This window comes from Strix aluco, chromosome 2, assembly GCF_031877795.1.
Source record: "Strix aluco isolate bStrAlu1 chromosome 2, bStrAlu1.hap1, whole genome shotgun sequence".
In the NCBI taxonomy this organism is placed as follows: Eukaryota; Metazoa; Chordata; class Aves; order Strigiformes; family Strigidae; genus Strix; species Strix aluco.
In genome coordinates this window covers 30727421-30748632 of record NC_133932.1, presented here as the reverse complement: position 1 = coordinate 30748632, position 21212 = coordinate 30727421, and positions in this window count along the sequence as shown.

Here is a 21212-nt window from a genome sequence, read left to right as displayed (position 1 = left end):
CCCAGCTGCTTGGCCTCTCTCCTCTCCAATTCCAAACCAGCAGCTCCACTATCCCAGCATCGGAGCAGCCAGGTGCAAATTTGCTCACCCGGAATGCGGCCGAAATCCTTCTGCATATCTCGCAACTCGCTAAGGGATAGAGATCGGATGGTTACCTCTGGCCCTTCCTCCTGCTCTCGTGATGGGCCTGGTTCATTATCACCCTGTACATTGCGAGGGGATTTTTTGGTATATTTGGTTTTCCGTATCGGCGCGATTGATATTGGTACTGCTTGTCCCTCTGTCCCAGTTGCTGTGCTGGTGGAGGCGACTGGTACTGGCACTGCCTGTCCCCCTGGCCCAGCTGCTGCACCAGTAGGTTCACTTTCAGACCCTGCAGCCCTTTCTCCCCCTTGAGGGCAGTGATCAGTGTTAAGGGTGATGCGGTAAGCACGGGCAAGCCCCCAGCACATCGCAGTGAGTTGCATCTCCCGGGGTTTGTCAGATTGGCAGCACACCTTTTCCAAACACTCCACCAGTTTGTCAGGACTCTGCACTTGTTCGGGAGTGAAATCCCAGAACGTTGGGGGTGACCACTGACTCAGGTACTTGCCCATCTTCTCCCACATACCTAGTCATTTATAACTATCTGCCCTCAGGGCAGGTTTCCACATGGTGCTATTGTTGGAGAAATACCGCATGGCCCAAAACAAGATCTGGCAGACATTTAGAAAGCATTGTACCGCGAACACAGTGGCCAGGAGGCTCCAAGGATAGCTGAAACTCTCAAAAACCGAGAGAATCTCTTCCCCTGGCTCACCCATAGAGGGGGTTATACCCTTAACAAAAGCCCAGGCAGCAAACAGGTATCGGTTCACCCGCACAAGCAGGGCTACAAGCATATTATAAGCAGTTTGCAGCCGATACAGCAAAACAAGACCCTTGATACATTTTCCACCGAGAACAAACATCAGCACTGGGAATGCACAATGGATATAAGGATTAATCCAGCCCCACCACGCAAGCAAATTGGTCAGCATTGCAAACGTTTCTTATCAAACAAATGCAAATAAAAACAGAAAAATTACACCTAACAGATGGCTCTAACACACTTTCTCCTTTTGTCCTTACCTCAGTCTTCTCCAGCCTCACGTTGGAGCGCCAAAGTTGTGGTGGTTTAGCCCCTGCCGGGGTCTGAGACCACGCGGCTGCTGCCCCTCCCCCACGAAAGGAGTGAAATACAAAGCCCCAAGACTGAGATAAGGAAAGGTTTAATACAACAGAGCAACAGCAACACAACAAACAATAAGAATAACAGTGATAACAATGAACAGAGCAAAATATATACCGCTACAGCAGTGAGAGAAAACCGGCGGCGCCAACCCATGCGATCACCGATTCTTCCCGCCCAGGATGTGACATCAGCATGGTATCTGAATAACCCGGCTAGAGCTTCCCCCCTACTGCTGGGGAAACTTAACCCTGTCCTGGCTAAACCAGGACAAATACTAACACACAATTTTTTTTGTTGTACCAAGGAAAGAGGAATCATGGAAACCACTACGAGATACAGAAAGATGTTTCCTCTCCCTGTAGAAATTCTCTGTGAATATTATTCCTTTTAAAAAACAAATCTTGTGTAATACATGTCAGTCATGAAGAAGACTGATTTTGTGAGGAAAAACCCAGTTTAACAACTCTTAATTTTCTGATTATATACTTTCAAAAAACAAAATGGTTGAGTATCAGTTAAACGAACCTGTCCTATTTCTTTTAGAGTGAAAAGAAAACTTTTCTTCAGCAATGAATGCACAGGCAACTTGAAGCATTGCGTATTTGGTGAAAGTCTGTGAAATATTGTAACTGTACTATTGAGAACATCAATGTTAATTTTTTTCCCATATGTTTTTTGTTATGAGTAACTCTAAGTTACAAAATACATCAAGAACTACGGTATCCAGGAAGGAATAAATGGAGACCTAGAAGCTTAAACAATGGTAAGATGTAGAGCTTTCTCGCATTTGTTACACATCTGCATAAGGACCAGTGTGCAGCACTGTGATAGTAGTAGGCAAACATAGTAATGAACTGCCTCTGCCCAATATTATTGCAACATGAGGGAAAAAAGAAAAAGCAAACCAGCTACACGATGAAGTAATGGGCATACTGTGAGCAATCCAGTGACAGCAACTTTGATGGTTCTATGAGCTACTGTCTATGATGGGAGGCTTCTCTGACAGTTTAACTAAACTGAAAACAAAGGAGGTGCTTCTGGGGAAAGGAGTGGAGGTGCATAAGAAGATGAACCATAAGTTAAAGCTGAGAGGACAAAGTCCTGTCTGCTCTGGCCAGTGTAGAAACACAAGAGCTAGCCTTGAGAGAGATGCTGTGGTTGCAGAATACCGTGATAGCATTGCACAGGGAAATAATTTTGTCATTTTGAACATTACATTACCATGTTCTGTTAGCATCATTTTAACTATTTCCATTTCTTTCCTAACACAGATATACAGTTTCTTGTTTGGTAGCTGGATCTCTGTAAGAATGGCTCAACATACTGCATGCTGAGTGTAGATGTAGTCAATATAGAAAGAAATGGAGAAAATAGTCATATGGCATACAGCAAAGAAAATCAAAATAAAGCATTGGTAGATTCCTGGGTTTACTGCTTCTGTTCCTGAAACCTGAATCTCTAATTGTTGGATTTTCTTCCCCCTAGATAAGACAGCAGTAATTGTAATTACATGTGTTTGTGTGTGTACATAAACATACAAACTCATATATATTTGTGGTTTATAAACTTTCAGCCAGGCTTGTCAAGATGTGAACAGTGATTGATATTTTACTTCCAAGTTTATGCAAATTGCTTTTAAACTGAGAAAGAAGATAAATGGGCCAGATCTTCTAATAATGTAAATCAACAACTTTATATACTGCAATGACATTATGCCAACTTAAATCATGAGGGGATCAGGACCATTTAAGTTTCAAAAGTGCATCTGAAAAATTGTCATTTTTTAAATTATTGCCTAAAACCCCACTGTAATTATATTGGTTTCAAGGGAAGATACCACGCGTCAGGAAAAAGTCAGAATCAGTTTGGGTTTATGCTAGTATTGAAGCCCCTTTGATAAGCAGTACATACATCCCATCCTGGGCATCTGCTTTATTTGTAGTGAAGTCATTTGATTATCAGCTACAAGCTACACAGAAAGCTCCTGTGGCATTGGCCTCTGTTTTCAGAGTCCATGAGTCAGATGGAGACCTCTTCCTCTCTCCTCTACCCTCATTTGTCCTACACAGCAGACAATGCTGTGGCAAAAAAAAAAAAAAAAGAATATTTTATGCAACACACAAGTATTGAAATAGTGCTGTGGGTAAAACTTTACTGATCAATCTTAAAGTGCACATCACGTTATTGAGAAGAGGACCCTGAAGCAACAGGAGCAAATGGAGGCTCCAAACGAGGCAGGTGATCCCTCATCCTCTTGCTACCAGGCAGAAGGAGGGGACCTAAGAGATGGGGGAGGCTGGAAAGCTCAGGGAGGCAGGAAAATCCTCTCCCGACCTCCCTCACCCTCCATGTGTCCCTTCACAATAGATTTGGGGCCCTGGAACTGTTGAATGAAGTAGAGAAGGAGGAAGAGAATGAGATAAACAAGGAGGAAGACCAAGGTCCACCAAGGCCGGGTCACTCTAGGCCAGGTATTAAAACCAGTTCTAAAAAGAACCCCAGAAGAGTCATTGTAGTGGGTGACTCCATTCTGAGGGGTGTTGAAGTCCCAATATGCAGACCAGACCCGCGTCATAGGGAAGTCTGCTGCCCCTCTGGGGCCCGGGACCTCATGGCAAAACTCCCCGCTCTAGTGAGACCCAAGGACTACTACCCTCTCTTGGTTTTTCAGGTAGGTAGCAACGATATTACCAGGAGAAGTCCTAAATCAATGAAGAGAGATTTCAGGGCCTTGGAGAAACTGATTAAGGAGTCAGGGGCACAAATTGTGTTCTCCTCCATCCCTTCAGTTGCGAGGATGAATGAAGAAGAATACGGGAGAACTCATCAGATGAACTTGTGGCTCCAAGACTGGTGTTACCATCTGGGCTTCAGATTTTTCAATCACGGGTTAGTATACAGAATGCCAGACCTTTTGGCATCAGGTGGGATGCACCTGTCCCAGAGAAGGAAAAAGATATTGGGGCAGGAGTGATCTGGGCTCATTGAGAGAGCTTTAAACTAGATTTGAAGGGGGAAGGGGGCAAAACATCATCCCAACTGAGGTGCATGTATACCAATGCACACAGCATGGGTAACAAACAGGAGGAGCTTGAAGCCATGATGAAACAGGAAAATTATGATGTAGTAGCGTGGTGGTTTAGTCCCTGCCGGGGTTCAAGACCACGCAGCTGCTGCCCCTCCCCCACAAAGGGAGTGAAATACAAACCCCGGGGCTGAGATAAGGAGAGGTTTAATACAAAAGTGCAACAGCAACAAAACAAACAACAACAACAACAATAACAATAACAATAACAGTAATAACAATGAACAGAGCAAGATATCTACCGATACAGCAGTGAGAGCAGAGAGATTGCATAACACACACACTCACCGATTCTCCCGCGCTTCGGTGCACGGAGGTGACATCAGCATGGTATTGAATAACCCGGCTAGAGCTTCACCCCCACTGCTGGGGAAACTTAACCCTATCCTAGCTAAACCAGGACAAGTAGCTATCACAGAAACATGGTGGGATATCTCCCATGACTGGACTACGCCAGTGGGCTACAAGTTCTTTACGAGGCACTGACAGGGAAGGAGAGGTGGTGGGGTGGTGCTGTATGTTAGGGACTGTTATGATTGCTTCGAGCACAAGTGTAGTGAAGACAGGGTGGAGTGTTTCTGCATTAGAATCAGGGGGAAGGCCAACAGGGCAGATGTTGTAGTAGGAGTCTACTATAGGCCACCCAACCAGGACAGAGAGGTGGATGAAGTATTCTATAGGCATTTACGAGAAATCTCACGATCGCTTGCCCTTGTTCTTGTGGGAGACTTTAACTTCCCAGACATCTGCTGGAAATACAACACAGCAGAGAGGGACCAGTCCCAGAGATTCCTGGAATGTGTGGGAGACAACTTCCTGACACAGCTGGTGAGTGAACCGACTATAGAAGGTGCTCTGTTGGACCTCCTCTTTGTGAAGAGAGAAGGACTGGTGGATGATGTGGCGGTTGGAGGCTGACTAGGGCACAGCGATCATGAAATAATAAAGAGTTCTCTATTCTTAGAGGGGCCAGGAGAGGGGGCAGCAGAACTGACATCCTGGACTTCCAAAGGGCTGACTTTGTCTTGTTTAGGCACCTGCTTGACAGAATCCCCTGGGACACCGTCCTGAAGGGTATAGGGGTCCAGGAAGGCTGGGCACTCTTCAAGAAGGAAGTGTTTATGGCTCAGGAGCAGGAGGTCCCCAGGTGCTGTAAGAGAAGCCTGTGACAGAGAAGACCACCCTGGCTAAACGGAGCTTTGGCTGCAACTCAGGGAGAAAAGGAGAGTTTAAGGCCTTTTGAAGAAGGGGTTAGCGACTCACAATGATTACAAAGATGCTGTGAGGCTATGCAGGGCAGAAATCAGGAGGTCTGAAGCCCAGCTAGAAATTAATCTGGCTTCAGCAATCAAGGACAACAAGAAATGTTTTTATAAGTATGTCAACAGCAAAAGAAAGACCAGGGAGAGCCTCCATCCCCTGCTAGACGCAGGAGGAAACATGGAAACAAGTGATGAAGAAAAGGCTGAGGTGCTTAATGCCTTCTTTGCCTCAGTCTTTAATAACAAGACAAGTTGTATTGAGGGAATCCAGCCTCCTCCACCAGAAGACAGAGACTGGGAGAATGACCCCCCTGCATCCCAGGAGGAGATAGTCAGTGACCTACTGCATCACATAGACATACACAAGTCTATGGTACCAGATGGGATACACCCAAGGGTGCTGAAGGAGCTGGCTGGGGTGCTTGCCAAGCCGCTTTCCATCATTTACCAGCAGTCCTGGCTGACCGGGGAGGTCCCGACAGTTTGGAAAGCAGGCAATGTGATGCCCATCTATAAGAAGGGTCGGAAGGATGATCTGGGAAATTACAGGCCTGTCAGCTTGACTTCGGTGCCCGGGAATCTGATGGAGCAGCTCATCCTGAGTACCATCATGCAACATGTGCGGGACAACCAGATGATCAAGCCCAGTCAGCATGGGTTTATGAAAGGCAGGTCCTGCTTGACAAACCTGATCTCCTTCTACAATGGGGCGACCTGCTTATTGGATGAGGGAAAGGATGTGGATATTGTCTACCTTGACTTTAGTAAGGCCTTTGACACCATTTCCCACAGCATTCTCCTGGCAAAACTGGCTGATCGTGGCTTGGATGGGCACACGCTTCACTGGGTAAAAAACTGGCTGGGCCAGGGCCCAAAAAGTTGTGGTGAATGGAGTTAAATTCACTTGGCAGCCAGTCACGAGTGGTGTCCCCCAGGGCTCAGTTTTGGGGCCACTCCTGTTTAACATCTTTATTGATGATCTAGATGAGGGGATCGAGTTCACCCTCAGTAATTTTGCAGATGACACCAAGTTGGGTGGGAGTGTTGATCTGTTCGAGGGTAGGGAGGCTCTTCAGAGAGATCTGGACAGGCTGGAGCAATGGGTGTCCTGATCCAATATCGGGGAGGGTTCTTAAACGATCCCAAGAGCAAGACTAAGACACAAACGAGGTCAGATGCCGTACAACCTTGTGAACTTTATTTTCCGTAACAACTGATAACAGCAATAGGACAGAGAGAAAAAGAAAGGAAGAGTCCGAATCCCTAAGCAAGGAAATGGTAGAGATGCAGCAAGATTAATTACCACCACCACAAATCCAGCGATGTACCATTGGCTCATTCGTGGTGCAGGTGATGGTGCTCCAAGCTTCACCAAAGTCCCAGCTCCGAGGAAGAGAACAAGAGGGATAACAAGAGGGATAACAAGAGGTAGAAAAAGAGTGATCCCAAGAGAGGAGTAAGCAGTCCTTTTATTGTCCTAGTCCCCACGATTTCTCTGAGAAGTCTGCCCATTTCCACAGAGCTCATTGTAATAACGTGCTGCCTTGTGTTCCTCCATGCGCGCATGCCCAGGTGTTCACGGTGGTCGTGCTGGTGGGGGGTCAACCTGTGGCATCTCCAGCCTCTGCACATCTTCCTCACCCTGATTTCCTCTCCACCCGGCTCACGTGCAGGTGCAGCTTGGTAGGCACTGCCAAGGATGTTGTTGTTTCAGCTTCAGGCGGATGCCGTAGTTTCGTCGGAGACACTTCATCTCCTTCAGAGCGTACTCCTCCATGGCGACAGGATGCTGAGGCCAGGAAGTGGTGGTGGTACAGCAGCAATGTTGAGACAAACATAGTCCAACACAGTCCCTTACAATGGGCTAAGGCCAACTGTAGGAGTTTCAATAAGGCCAAATGCCCGGTTCTGCACTTCGGCCACAACAACCCCCAGCAGTGCTACAGGCTTGGGGAGGAGTGGCTGGAGAGCAGCCAGTCAGAGAGGGACCTGGGGGTGTTGATTGACAGCCAGCTGAACATGAGCCAGCAGTGTGCCCAGGTGGCCAAGAAGGCCAATGATATCCTGGCTTGTATCAGAAATAGCATGGCCAGCAGGGACAGGGAAGGGATCTTGCCCCTGTACTCGGCACTGGTGAGGCCGCACCTCGATGACTGTGTTCAGTTTTGGGCCCCTCACTACAAAAAGGGCATTGAATTACTCGAGCATGTCCAAAGAAGGGCAACGAAGCTGGTGAAGGGTCTGGAGCACATGTCGTACGAGGAGCGGCTGAGGGAACTGGGATTGTTTAGTCTGGAGAAAACAAGGCTGAGGGGAGACCTCATCGCCCTCTACAACTACCTGAAAGGAGGTTGCAGAGAGCTGGGAATGAGTCTCTTTAATGAAGTAACAAGTGATAGGACAAGAGGGAATGGCCTCAAATTGCACCAGGGAAGGTTTAGACTGGGTATTAAGAAGTTTTTCTTTACAGAGTGGGTTGTTTGGTGTTGGAATGGGCTGCCCAGGGAGGTGGTGGAGTCCCCATCCCTGGAGGTGTTCAAGACTAGGGTCGACATAGCACTTAGGGAGCTTAGCTGAGAACTGTCAGTGTTAGGTTAATGGTTGGACTAGATGATCTTCAAGGTCTTTTCCAACCTAGATAATTCTGTGATTCTGTGACACTCAAATGCGGAAATACAGAAGCAGGTGAGAAAGGTCATTAAGTGCTTGCTTTGAAAAAAGTAAAGACACAACTGATGAAGCTTTTTGAATATATCATCCTGTTTATAAAGAGAGACTATTTTTAGTTGAGAACTTGTAAAAATTGAGAAATTGTGTGAAATCTTATTTTAGTGGGAAGTACAGTGACTGTAAAATTTTAATAGTGATTTTCCTAAGTGTTTTATATAAACAAATGTCAACAAGAGAAAAAAACCTTGTTGTTCTGTATTTGACTATAAAAGTGAGCCATCATTATTATGGTTTCTATTATGAGCAGTCATTTAAATACAAGGGTCACTGTTAATTTTGAATATTTAAATGAGTTACAAGACATGCGCTGGCCACTCAAGTTATTAAAAGAATGGAAGCAAGAAATCATGGCTAAGCATTCCTACCCAACTCTATATTATCTTTAATTACATTAGTCACATACTCCATAAATTTTCCTATTTCACCTCTCAATAGTTACCAAAATGAACCTAAGTGAAACCTGTGAATCCTTTTGAGTAATTAATGATACTCTGCATGTTTTAATTTCAGCTCTATCAGAAAAAAAAAAAAAAAAAAAGGCTTAACATTTATGTTCCATTATTCCTCTTCTAACCCTGTTAAGGGCACTGGTATGACTTAGAAATTGTTATTGAATGTTATTAAATGTTATTGAGGAAAAGATGGAAGAATATGCTAGTTTTGGCTGGGATAGAGTTAATTTTCTTCATAATAACTAGAATGGGGCTATGTTTTGGATCTGTGATGAACACAGTGCTGATGACACTGGGATGTTTTCATTATTGCCTAGCAATGCTCACACAGAGTCAAGGCCTTTTCTGCTCCTCACACCACCCCATCAGTGAGGAGGCTGGGGGTGCACAAAAAGTTGGGAAAGGACACAGCTGGGACAGCTGACCCCAATTGACCAAAGGGCTATCCCATACCATATGACGTCATGCTCAGCATATAAAGCTAGGGGAAGAAGAAGGAAGGGAAAGACATTCAGAGTGATGGTGTTTGTCTTCCCAAGTCACTGTTAAGCATGATGGAGCTGGCTGGAGATGGCTGAGCTGCCTGCTGATGGGAAGAGGTGAATGAATTCCTTGTTTTGCTTTGCTTGTGTGTGTGGCTTTTGCTTTATCTATTAAACTGTCTTTATCTCAGCCCACAAGTTTTCTCACTTTTACCCTTCTGATTCTCTCCCCCATCCCACTGTGGGGGAGTGAGCAGGCAGCTCTGTGGTGCTTAGTTGCCCGCTGGGGTTAAACCATGACAAATAAATTTCATACTCTTTTTTTCAATTCAAATTATACAAAAGAATAATTTTTTTTCAAAATTTTTAGAAGAACCCATTATTTTTATTCTGTTTGAATATTCATTCCCTATATTGTCCTAGCTGCTATAAAATATGGCCTTTTCATTATCCATTGTTCTCTGTCTGGAATGTGTCTCTATAACCATGACACTGCCTTCTCTCAGAATTACACTGTCACAAGCTCCTATTTTCTACTCTTTTTCTGTAACTCTGTAGGAGGAGCCTTGTCGGAGGAGCAGCAAGCAGGTGACTGATACAGAACACATTGCAATCATAGCTGAAAGCTAAGAGTTGAATTGGATAGTCCTAATAAAATCATTAATTAGGTTATGAATGCAGTTCCCTGCTAGGTAATAGAGTGTAAATTAAAAGTCAAATTGAAAAACTGAAAATTAATCTTAGTTTTTTCCCCCAGTTTTTTCCCCCCCAGAAGGGAATATGATTCAATAAGGTAATTCTATAGTGGGTCATCACCCGGTGGCTGTAGGATGCTCTCCTTCAGGTGCATCCCACTGGCTAAACATGGCTTGTTGAGGGTGCAGGATCTGGCCCCAGGCTTGGTTCATGAAGGTGTGTACTCCAGCAGATGCAGAGTCTGCCTGTTTCTCCTGGTCTTTCTGCTCTCTTTCCCATTCCCAATCGACTAGATGCAGCTCTTCCTTTCCACCAGCTCCTTGTCTCAATCCAGTACCTCCTTATCATTTTCTGATTATGCCTCTGTTTCCTTCTTCCTCCATTTCATAATCTGTTTCTGCTCTTGATGACCTCAGCTCAGTCACTTCTGCTTGTTTCTCTTCCATACCTCAATGTAACTCCCCTCCCCTGTCCCCTTTTCTTGTCCCAGTCTTTTTGCCAAGACAGTTGTAGTCCACTCTACAGTCCAATCTCTTATTTCCATGTCTGATAGCTCTACCATCCATTTCATTTATCTGTGGTTCCTTATGCTGTCTTACTCTCTCCTGCTTCCCAGTTCTTGTTCTTAGCCTTTATTTTCCAGCAGGTTTTGGTACTTTCATATAGAACCTTCATCTCAGCCTACTCTCTGTGATAGCTCTCTTCCTCATCCTTCACAAATGTCTGTGGTGCTAGTTTGTTGTCTCTGTATTTGAGTTGCTTCTTCCATGCATGTCTGAGACTTACCTGGTGGTTCATTTCTAGCGCTTGACTTAAAACAACTGTGGTGGGTTGACCCTGGCTGGATGCCAGGTGCCCACCAAAGCCACTCTTATCACTCTCCCTCCTCAGCTGTACAAGGGAGGTAAAATATAGTGAAAGGCTTGTGAGTCGAGATAAGGACAGAGGGAAATCACTCACCAATTACCGGCACAGGCAAAATGGACTCAATTTGGGAAAAATTAATTTAATTTATTATTAATTAAATCAGAGTAGGATAATGAGAAATAAAAACTAAATTTTAAAACACCTCCCCACCACCCCTCCCTTCTTCCTGGCAGCAACTGTGCTCCCAATTTTCTCTACCTTCTCCCCCCTCGGTGGTGCAGGGTGATGGGGAATGGGGGTTGCAGTCAGTTCATCGCACGTTGTCTCTGCCACTACTTCCTCTTCGGGGGAGGACCCCTCACACTCTACACCTGCTCCAGCATGGAGTCCCTCCCATGGGAAATGGTCCTTCATGAACTTCTCCAACACGAGTCCTTCCCATGAGCTGCAGCTCTTCACGAATGGCTCCAGCATGGGTCCCTCCCACAGGATGCAGTCTTTCAGAAGCAGGCTGCTCCAGAGTGAGTCCCCCACAGGGTCACAAGTCCTGCCAGAAAACCTGCTCCAGTGTGGGCTCCTCTCACTCCTCAGGGCCACAGGTCCTGCCAGGAGCCTGCTCCAGCATGGGCTTCCCATGGGGTCACAGCCTCCTTTGAGCATCCACCTGCTCTGGTGTGGGGTCCTCCCTGGGCTGCAGGTGGGCATCTGCTCCACTGTGAACCTCCGTGGGCTGCAGGGGCACAGCTGCCTCACCATGGGCTGCAGGGGAATCTCTTCTCCTGGAGCACCTCCTCCCCCTCCTTCTTCACTGATCTTGGTGTCTGGAGAGTTGTTTCTCTCACATAGTCTCACTCCTCTCTTCTGACTGCTGCTGTTGTTGCACAGGTTTTTATCCCCCTTCTTAAATACATTATCCCGGAGGCACTACCACCATTGCTGATGGGCTCGGCCTTGGTCCGGGCCAGCGGTGGGTTTGTCTCGGAGCTGGCTGGCATTGGCTCTATCGGACATGGGGGGAGCTTCTGGCAGCTTCTCACAGAAGCCACACTTGTAGTTCCCCCACTACAAAAACCTTGCCACACAAACCCAGTACAACAACTGACAGTAAAGGGTTGTTCCTCTCAATTTCAGCTGATGTATAGCCAGTGTAGGCACCATGTTTGAACCATTAATGGTGGAGTTTTGCACTGCCTACCTCAACAAATGTGAAATAGATTTTTAAAATTATTATTTCTTTTAGAAATAGTAAACATTTACAGTAAAAGAATTTCAACCCCATCTGAACATTTATCATATAAAACTGTTAACAGTTTACGTTTGGCACTGTTGTTAGCAACTGAAAACAGGATATTCTGATAAAAGTTGGTGAGGAATCTTACTAAGATGCATGGGTACTTGCCTATGTATATTACGTTCTCTTTAGCCTTTTGGCTTTAGCATGATTACAGAACAGTAACAGACTAAAACAGAGACAATTCTGGGGCTTATGTTGGGGAGTTCTGAGACCAATGGCCAATCAGATCATAATAAATGGCATAATCAGTGTTTATAATGTTCCTATAATCCTTATATAAATTCATGTATTCTGGATGATAATAGCCTTCAGTTAGAGTACATGGATTTGCATTCTGAATAGTTACAGAGAAATTGGTTTATTGGCTGAAACAATTCTATACCCATATAATGAAGAATAATGTATTTTCTTGTAGACTGCACAAAATTAATTTATAATACAGAAGAATTGTAAAAATATGAGTATCTAAAAATAGTGCACTTGGCCTACAGCCAGCATTCCTACTAATATATTTTGACTGAGGACAAATCCTGTTACTGAAGATTAGCTTCCGTCAGAATGAAGACTCAGTAGAAATACAGCTGATCCTGCTTATAAAGAAATTTGCTGAAGTGAAACTTACAGAAGAATGAAAGGTCTGGGAATAATTTGTGGGTTGAAAACCAAAATAGCATGAGTAGCTAATTTAAGATTTCTGTACATAGTATAGAACAGAATTTTTTTATTTTTTTCTGTTTTACTTGTGTTTACCTGGTGTTAGAGCTCCTTTTTGAAGTTCAACTTCATATCTCAATTTTAGCTCACTTGTACAGAAAACTACGTTTCTAAACATATTGGATTAACTGATGGACCTGGTAAATGGAGTGTGGATTTGAAGATTTTAGAATTTTTTCATTTTCATTTACAATCTTGTACAACATTTGAGATATTTATCTGTTTTCTGAAAAGAAAAATACATTAATGCCTTAAAAATAACCTTGATACCTTAAGAGTTAGAATACTGTCATTCCAATATTAGTAACTATTTTTGTATACCTGAAACACAGAAACAGGATGTTGATGATGTTCCATTTTTCTTCAGGGTCTGGAGCATCTGTTATTTGGTCATGCCTTTCTTACCTGTATCAGCATAGAGCAGAACTCATTTCACTGCAGTATTCTTGTATTCTTGTAGAGCTCTGTTAATGAATGTTTAATATGCCTTAAGGAAGTTTCTGCATGCAGTGAAACAGACCCTTTGAAATCATCACGCTCCACTGAGACAGATTTTGTTGCCACAGGAATGCTACCAATGAACAGACAGTTCTCTGTTCTTAGTGTGGCTTAAATTTGTAAAGATGTGCACCTGAGATTTAGCTGTGGGAGGCTATTAGGCCCATGGAGGAATTGGAGAGTGACACTACCCCAGTAAGGATCTGATGAGTAGAGAGGTCAGAAGGAGGAATTATATATCTGACTTTTCTTGAAGCACAAACATTTTCAGGCAGACCTAGGCCAGGAAGTGGTGGTTTGACACAGCCATCACGTTGCAACCTGCTGTTCAAAATCACTTTGACCTAGGCAAACAAGAATTACCCTGTGTTTATTCTTTCAATTTTTATTTTTTTATATTATGTATTTTTAAAAATATCTGCTGTCATTCATTTGGACATTTTCTTACCCAGAAGGGAGATTTATTTTTCCTCTTACTAACTACTTTGTGTATTTTAAGAGAATGAAGAAACTTTTAACTGCATCAGTGGGAATTATTTTGATGTTCTCCAGAGTACATTGTATAACACAATCATTCCAGTGTTTTTCTGCTAATTATTTACTAACTTCCAGTGAATCCTGTAAGCTGTGAGGTGCTCCCCAAGTCAGGAAAAGAGATATAAAAAAATTGAGAAAGTCTGTAAGTTAATGATCACGTAATATGGAACCCACTCAGTTCCTGAATGAATACAGTTGGAATGGTCTTCCCAGAACACTTCCAAGAAATGCTGGAAGCAAGAACATAAAGACTTGTCCCTTTTCATTATAAAAAAGGCTTTTGAAAGCAGAGCTGGTGAAGATAAGCCTATGGTAACCAAAATTGTTCCAAAACTTATATGTAAAATAGAATAGCAATCTAGCTAAAATGGTTGGTTTATGAATTTATTTGCTTATGATCTCCTTCATATTTCTATATACTCAAATTCCAGTGAGAAATTACATTTGAAAGTGGAAAAATAATAATAAGTAATAGTTTGGGTTTTTTTTAATAAGCTTAATTTGTCATGCCATGTTAAAGTAAACTCTGTAATGGAAATTTGTTTTATCAAGCTTTTATCCAACAGTGTAATGATTTCTGAGTACATTTGCTTCAGAAATATATTGTACAATCATACTTTACCCAATATCAACTAACAGTATCCTAACGTATACCAGGAATTTCTTACTTTGCTTATAATTCACATAGGATCCCTGCTAGTATCTGCATCGACATATACAATACAGGTTAATGGAGTGTGCTCCTCATATATCTTCTAAGTATTCTATTTTTAAATTTATAGGAAAATAGTGTATGGGTATAAAATGAATGATTCTACTCTTAACCAGTATGGAGTACAGGGTGTAAAAAAGAAAATTTAATTGTTCTCTCAGTAACTTATTCTTTGTTTAAAATAATGGTATATGTGATTAAATTCCAACCTAAAGCAATTTTGATTAAACTAATAAAAAGTAATTATGATCGTTTCCAACCACATTAGGAATATCAGTTCAGTAATTTGTCTGCTATGCATTTACTATTTGTCTGTACGTGGCAACAGAATTTTTTGGTAAGGTGTCATGGTACAAATATAAATGATATTGTGGTAGTGATAAATCATGAGAGAATTATGCAAAGTAAATAACTGGATGACTAGATAAAATGCTATTGATCTTTAAAAATTCATTACACATCTTGGCAATGTCCCTGTAGTAAATATATCAATATATGTACCCTATTGTTGTATAGACTTGGTATTAAGTAATCATGATCATGATATTTGTAACAGCAAAGAAATGGACCATGGGAAAACAAAGTAAGATTCATGTTCCTTGCAAGACAAAAATGAAATGGAAAAGTTACTATTATATGACCATGGCTGATTATCTTCTACTTTCAACTGATCAGTTGTCTGAATGTGACAAGCCTGAAGTGTATTAATAGCTTTGATTCCCTGGTACACTAATGTATCTTTTTTACTGAGAATTTGTTACAATATTTTTTCTAAGGTAAACAGGAATATTATTTTATATTGTAAATTGCTACTAATTAAATACCAGATAAGTTAATCTAACTTCATTTAATTATAAAAATAGAACACAAAATACTTGAAGAGCTTAAAAAATTCTAAATTTATTCAAGAATGATAAATTTGTCCCCAAGTAGTCAAAACCCTGGCTTATCAAAACACTCAGATGAGGAAAACTCTTGACAAACCTGTGTATGAATATGTACCTCTCACTTTTCTACTATTACTCAGTAGTGCTGTTATAGCTATCTGTCTTGCATTTAAATTCTTATCAAATCTTTTTTTAAAAAAAAAAATGTAAAAAAACCCCAATTTATATCCACTAAAACTTTTATTTGAATGACCTGAAAGTGCAGGTCAAATATGATGGGACATATACATGTTAAACAATTTTACTAATTTTTGAAAAATATTGAATGTCAGGTTATATGTAAGGGTGTTTACTATTTTTCCTTTATTTAACTTGATACAAAATACTTGAAATTTATTTATTTTGGCTGTTGATTAATTTACCCATCCTGAACAGGCATAATGATTAATGAATAGGACTCTGAGTTTTCCACTGAGCTTCTAAAAGAATAGAGAAATGTGTTGGGTATTTGTAAAAGTATTAACTTCAAGTGCTTTGGTTGTTTATCTGTCTGAAGCTATTTCTGTGTGAAACTTCATGTCATCTTTCTTGCTGCTTTGTCCTTAGCAGTAGTAAATAGAATAAGTGATTCTAATTTTTTGAAGACTTTTTACTGATAGATCATAATGTGAATAGCTGCATGGACTCCTAGGCATTTAATGTTAGATTAATTTAAGGGGAAAAAATACTTGGAGAAAATGTCACTTAGTCAAATATCTTAACTAAAGGTTTTAAGGAAAGTGACATTTATTTTCCATTTTCTTTGACATTGTGACCTTTCATTTTCAGAGAGAACTAGGTAAGTTTTTGTGAGAGGCCAGTGGGCAAGTAATACACCACACTAGAGAGAATCAAATTCAGAAATTAATAATGTAATGGTTAAGAGCAATCATTATCTGTCAAAAGTCTATAGTTTAGGAGATAAAATAGACTGTTGTCTCTCATTTAAAAGACCATAAAATTTGTATATATGCATTTTCACCTAATGGCTATAGGACCAAGAGTTCCCATATCAGACTTGTTCCCATTTCAATTACTGAAACATGATGCATGACTTCACTTGGATTAGAAGTCTAATGGAACAAAGTCAAAGGTTCAGCCTTTGATTTTATGGGGTTTACTCAAGTAGAGCCCTTTTATGTTTTAAGGTGGAAACCATTTTCTGGATATATTTGTGCAACTCACATATACAGATGGGATTTACATGCTCATATATGTGCATATATACATAAAAATACGCACATGAAAACAGTAGGGTTACACACAGATAACAATAATTAATGAGTAGGAAGAAGAACAGATTTTATTTGCTTTAAAGAGGTATCTATTAAACTCCTAAAGCTAGTCACAATATGGGCAGACCCACCACTGGCCAAAACTGAGCCCATCAACGACCCTGGTGGCACCTCTGTTATAACATACTTAAGAAAGTGTAAAAAATGCAGTGCAGCAGCAGTGAGAGAGGAGTGAGAATATGCAAGAGAAACAAGTCTACAAACACCAAGATCAGTGGTGAAGGAGGGGGAGGACATGCTCCAGGTGCTGGAGCAGAGATTCCCCTGCAGCCTGTGGAGAAGATCATGGTGAGGCAGGTTATTCCGCTGCAGGACCTGGAGGACTCTGTGCCAGAGAAGGTGGGCATGCCCTGAGGAAAGCTCCAGCCTGTGGAGAGCCTGCACTGGAGCCCATGGAGAGAATCCCACACAGGAGCAGGTTTGCTGACAGGAACTGTGGCCTGTGGGGAACCCATGCAGGAGCAGTCTGTTCCTGAAGGACTTACCCCTTGGAAAGGACCCACACTGGAGCAGTTCATGAAGGGTTGTCTTCTGTGGGAAGGATCCCACACTGGAACAGGGGAAGAGTGTGGGCAGGAAGGAGCAGCAGAGATGACGTGTTATGAACTGACTGAAACCCCCATTCCTCATCTACCTGTGCCACTCAGGGGGAGGAGGTAGAAGAGTTATGGGTGCAGTTGAGCCTGGGAAGAAGGAGAGATGGGGGAAGGTGGTTTTAGTTTTGTTTTTATTTCTCACTATCTTACCCTGTTATTAATTGGCAATAAATTAAATTAATTTCCCCAAGTCAAGTCCATTTTGCCTATGACATTAATTGGTGAGTGACCTGCTTGTCCTTATCTTGACCCATGAGCTTTTTCATCATATTTTCTCCCTCTGTCCGGTTGAGGAATGATAGAGCAACTTGGTGGGCACCAAGGTCAGCCCACCATACCATGTTGCACATTTTATAGACCCCTTTTTCACTAGTTCTACACTATATTAGCTTGTCTTTTGTAGGTAGGCATTTTGTGTTTCATGGTGTATTAGGAGTTTATAGTTATAGTGCCAGCTGAGACACATACACCTTTTTACATTACAGGGAGAGAAAGAGCTCCACTTATCTCAGATCCATGTGATGGGGAGATTTCCAGCATTCAGGCAACTGTTTAGGCAGCCCATGATAATGTTCAAATCTCTGGTTTTCTTCTTCATTTCCAAGTGATGATGAAGTGAAAGAAATTGAAAGTTCTTATCATGATACTGCTTCTTTCTGTTAATTTGTGTCTAACCACATCTTATGAGTTTTACATTCACAGAATCACAGAATCGTCTAGGTTGGAAAAGACCTTGAAGATCATCCAGTCCAACTCTTAACCCAACATTGACAGTTACCAACTACACCATATCTCTAAGCCCTATGTCAACCCTACTCTTAAACACCTCCAGGGATGGGGACTCCACCATCTCCCTGGGCAGCCCATTCCAATGCCTAACAACCCACTCTGTAAAGAAATGCTTCCTAATAACTAGTCTAAACCTTCCCTGCCGCAATTTGAGGCCATTACCTCTTGTCCTATCGCTTACTACTTGGTTAAAGAGACTCATCCCCAGCTCTCTGCAACCTCCTTTCAGGTAGTTATAGAGAGCGATGAGGTCTCCCCTCAGCCTTGTTTTCTCCAGACTAAACAACCCCAGTTCACTCAGCTGCTCCTCGTACGACATGTGCTCCAGACCCTTCACCAGCTTCGTTGCCCTTCTTTGGAAACGCTCGAGTAATTCAATGCCCTTTTTGTAGTGAGGGGCCCAAAACTGAACACAGTAATCGAGGTGTGGCCTCACCAGTGTTGAGTACAGGGGTAAGATCACTTCCCTGCCCCTGCTGGCCACACTATTTCTGATGCAAGCCAGGATATCATTGGCCTTCTTGGCCACCTGGGCACACTGCTGGCTCATGTTCAGCTGGCTGTCAATCAACACCCCCAGGTCCCTCTCTGACTGGCAGCTCTCCAGCCACTCCTCCCCAAGGCTGTAGCACTGCTGGGATTTGTTGTGGCCAAAGTGCAGCACCCAGCATTTGGTCCTATTGAAACTCCTACAGTTGGCCTTAGCCCATTGCTCCAGCCTGTCCAAATCCCTCTGCAGAGCTTCCCTACCCTCGAGCAGATCAACACTCCCACCCAACTTGGTGTCGTCTGCAAAATTACTGAGGATGCAGTCGATCCCCTCGTCTAGATCATCAATAAAGATGTTAAACAGGAGTGGCCCCAAATCCGAGCCCTGGGGGACACCACTCGGGACTGGCTGCCAACCGGACTTAACTCCATTCACCACAACTCTGTGGGCCCGGCCATCCAGCCAGTTTTTTACCCAGCGAAGTGTGTGCCCATCCAAGCCGCAAGCAGTTAGTTTCGCCAGGAGAATGCTGTGGGAAACGGTGTCAAAGGCCTTACTAAAGTCAAAGTAGACAACATCCACAGCCTCTCCGTCATCCAATAAGCAGGTCGCCCTGTTGTAGAAGGAGATCAGGTTTGTCAGGCAGGATCTGCCTTTCATAAACCCATGCTGACTAGGCCTGATCCCCTGGTTGTCCATTATATGACTTTTAATGGCACCCGAGATGACCTGCTCCATGACCTTCTCTGGCACCGAGGTCAGACTGACAGGTCTATAGTTTCCTGGATCCTCCTTTCTGCCTTTCTTGTAGATGGGTGTCACATTTGCCACCCTCCAGTCCAATGGGACTCCCCAGTTAGCCATGATTTCAGGTAAATCATGGAAAGTGGCTTGGCAAGCACATCTGCCAACTCTTTCAGCACCCTTGGGTGTAACCCATCCGGTCCCACAGACTTGTGTCCATCCAAGTGATGTAGCAGGTCTCTGACCACCTCCTCTTCAACTGTGCTGACCTCAATCTGCTTCCCCTCCCCATCTCCCAGCTCATGAGGCTGGGTGTCCAGGGAACAGCCAGTTCCACTGCTAAAGACTGAGGCAAAGTAGGCGTTGAGCACCTCAGCCTTTTCCTCATCCTTAGTTACCGTGTTTCCCTCTGCATCCACTAAAGGAGGGAGATTTTCCCTAATCCTCCTTTTGCTGTTAACGAAATTATAGAAACATTTTTTGTTATCCTTAACAGCTGTAGCCAAGTTGAGCTCTAGCTGTGCTTTGGCTCTCCTAATGTTCTCCCTGCATAACTTCACTACATCTTTATAGTCTTCATGAGAGACCTGGCCCCTCTTCCAAAGGCAATAGATTCTCCTTTTGTTCTTGAGATCCAGCCAAAGGTCCCTGTTTAGCCAGGCCGGTCTCCTTCCCCGCCTGCTTGTTTTTTGGCACACGGGAACAGCCTGCTCCTGTGCCTTTAAGACTTCTCTCTTGAAGTATGTCCAGTCTTCCTGGACTCCCATATCCTTCAAGGCAGCCTCCCAAGGGATTTTGTTAATCAGTCTTTTGAACAGGTCAAAGTTAGCCCTCCAGAAGTCTCAGGTGGCAGTTTTACTAACCCCTCTCTTTGTTTCTCCAAGGATCGAAAATTCAATCATCTCATGATCACTGCACCCTAGACAGCCTCCAACCTTTACTTCCCCCACAAGCTCTTCCCTGTTCACAAGAAGCAGGTCCAGGAGGGCACCTTCCCTGGTCGGCTCACTCACCAGCTGTGTGAGGAAGTTATCCTCCACACATTCCAGGAACCTCCTGGATTGTTCCCTCTCTGCTGTGCTGTGATCCCAGCAGATACCCGGGAGGTTAAAGTCCCCCACAAGAACAATGGCAAGAGACCATGAGATTTCTCCCAACTGTTTATAGAAACCTTCATCCACCTCACTGCTTTGGTTGGGAGGTCTATAGCAGAACCCCACAGCAAGATCTGCTTTATTGGCTCTTAACCTAATCCAAACACTCTCAACCCCGTTATCACTATACTTGATTTCTGAGGTCTCATAGCATTCTCTTACATACAGGGCCACTCCACCACCTCTCCTTCCCTGTGTATCTCTCCCGAAGAGCTTGTAGCCATCGATTGCAGCACTCCAGTCGTATGAGGCATCCCACCACGTTTCTGTTATAGCTACTATGTCATAGTTCTTGTGCTTCATCATGGCTTCAAGCTCCCCCTGTTTGTTGCTCCTACTGTGTGCATTGGTATAGATGCACTTGAGATGAGCTATTGAATCCAATACCTTTCTGTGAGTGTGGGCCCCATTTCCTACCAGACCTTTCTTAGGTGCTTCCACAGTTCGTAAACATCTTTCCCTTCTCTCAAATGAAGTGGCAGAGGGAGAGCCCTCACTAGTCCACCATCCTTCAAGCTTTGGCATGCTTCCCTTGAGCTCGCTCCTAACAGGCGCAGTTATCTCCCCCTCCCCCCTCATATCTAGTTTAAAGCCCTGTCAATAAGCCCTGCTAACAACCGCCCCAGAATCCTTTTCCCCTCTGGGACAGCTGCATCCCACCTGTCCCATTTGTCAC